Source organism: Erithacus rubecula (assembly GCF_903797595.1).
Source record: "Erithacus rubecula genome assembly, chromosome: 9".
Classification (NCBI taxonomy): domain Eukaryota; kingdom Metazoa; phylum Chordata; class Aves; order Passeriformes; family Muscicapidae; genus Erithacus; species Erithacus rubecula.
Window position 1 is genome coordinate 20,574,801 of NC_136660.1, and position 2,719 is coordinate 20,577,519.

A 2,719-nucleotide genomic window follows, 5' to 3' on the forward strand; every position below is an offset into this window, starting at 1 on the left:
AGTTTCTTACACAGAGTCCCAGGTTGCCAGCAAGCTTGTGCACACACTTGTTCATTCCTCCAACCTGAAAAACAAGTTGTTCCTGTGTCAGTTTGCAGACTGTAAATAATCTTCTAGATTACACAATAGGCTGTAGAATCTGTGGAAGTTTCAAATGACAACACAAACTTGTAAACTCTTGTAAATAAAATACAGTCATGAGAACAAAGGGGCAATCTGCCAAAACCCATATTTTACAACTCTGGGGGAGTAGTGTGGGAAAATACTGTGAATTGTGTGATAGAAAATGCTGGTCAAGCAGTCACAGAGCTGAGTGAAAGTATAAGATCACAAAGAGTTAGAGGAAAGAACAAGTCATAGAAAATTTTAAAAATAATATAAATAATTAGTTGATTTAGGGTTATCTGCCTAGATGGAAGGAGAAATAGTGGCAGGAGAAAGAGACACTGAGAGAGAGATCAGGGATTTTATCCTGGTAAAAGTATCAGAGAAAATTCATTCTGACAAAGTCCATATAAAATATTGTTCTAAATCCTACGAACTTTATCTAAAGTTTATCTCTTCTGTCCTCTCCCCTTCTCACCAAAAAGATTCATAATGATCAATTGGGACTTTTTGCTCCTTTAAATAAAGCTGGATGCCAAGAACAAAGGATTAAAGAACAACTCTTCCTGGACAAAAACATAACTGCCTTTGTAAAGTTTATTGATGTTTAGAAGAAAAAGGACAGAGGTGGCATAACACAGCTGAATGATCTTGGAGGTAAAACCATCACTCAGAGTCTTGAAAGATTTCCTGCATATTTTTCATATAATATCAATAGACTCTTTGGACCAAATCAACCTAACTGTTGGTATCTACCTAATTACACAAGAAACAAGTGAGTCACATTTTCTTGGAAAATTTGAGATATCTGAAGTCAAAAAGAGAAGATAGTGAGCATTTTGTCATAAAGCTTCTCAAATAGATTCTGCATGACCACAGGAAAAACAAAAATAAATGAATTTTTAAGAAAAGAAAAGCTAAGGTTAGCAGAGAACTCTTCACTAAAACAATAATTCTCTTTTAATCAAAGGTTTTTAGACAAATTTTGTTGCACCAGGATGACATCAAGTGGATACTCAAGCCAACTACTCTACACATGCTGGAAACAGTCACTAAGACTTCTCTTTAATAAGCTGTTCCTACTGTGTAAAGATCATTGCACTACCAAGAACTACCTCTATTTTAAATTCAAATATTACATTACTTCATTTCATATCCTCTGCGCTTTCCTCAAGCCTTTCTAAAGAAGTAATAAATCTTCCAACTCATTGAATAAATTACTTTCCATATAATACTTATATCAGGGAATGATAAATTCTGACTTCTTTACCAGATTTATTAAATTCTATAAAAACTGGAATAATTAGACTTAGCTAATAATTCTTTAACCATTTAATAATTCTCTTACCCTCTCAATGTCCTATATAAATTTATTTTAGGCTAAAAATCTTCCACTTCCACATACTTTTTTGTCTTTCCTTTTCACCAGGTCTAAATGCACTTGGAAAGATTCCAAGTTGGGATAACAGGTGCTGGAGTGAGGAAACAGTTAAACAGTGACAGCAGCAGTGTCTCTCTGGACAGTGTGTATCTGAGACAGAGCTGGAAAAATGAGCTCCTGCTTGTACATCAACACAGAACTGCAAACTCTTCACACTCCTTACCACAGCTTTGGAGACAACAATGGGAAATGTAAGAGGAAAGATTTATTGTAGGACTGTGAGTACGTCTGTAAGCTGTAACCAAAAAAAGCTCTTAGCAGTGAAGATGTACATACTGAGTGCTTCTGAATAAATCCCAGATTCACCCTCTCTCTGCTGGTGGGTCTTGTCCCTTCATGGCTCACTATCACCCACTCTGGAGGTGTCTTGCAGAATATCCCTGCAGCAGATTTGCCCAAGCCTTGTCTTGGCAGCAGTTTCTACTCTGCTGCACGTCAGCTGACATCTTCATTCAAATACTCAAATGACACCAACCTGCCAAGTTCTGCCAAGAGCTCCTCTCAGTTATGTTGTCATGTTTTTATTTAAAATCCCTGACTGACTCTTGGAAGGATGTTTTTATCTGCTGTGAAGCCCACAGTAGCAGATCCATGCTAACCCCTAGAAAAGCAGGTCAGAAAGAAACTACTTGTCTGGAAGAGCTAAGCTGCCCTTCAGAGTCTGATATTCACCCAAATGCCCTCAGGGACTTTTCTAACAAGACAGTCACCTTGTCTTTTCTGAGCTTTGGGGTTTCAGAGATAGGCTTGATGAGGAATGACAGCTCTTAGTCCTGGCAGACTCTGGAACTAACAAACTTCTTTTAGGTGACAGACAAAACTTGCTCTACTGAGTCCATGAGTTTGTGGTACTGGGTATAATACGATTTTTCAAAAGTATTTGCCCTCTAAATACCTGTGGTGTTTTTTCCTTCAATTATTTATTCATATTGAAAGTAGTTTTAGAACAATACAAGAATGGGGGTTGCATTGTCAGGATTCAGTTAACCAGTGTTGCAGCACCAGCAACTTAGTAATCACCAAAGGAAACAAAAAAGCTTGATTCTGATTTCACTGAAAGTCACAGCAAAATGCATGAATTTGAACAGGAAAACAGCCGTGGTCCTAAAAATTTTTATAGTTTTGCTTTGAATTTTAAAAGTATTTCCTTTACTAGCACCCTGCAATTTCAAG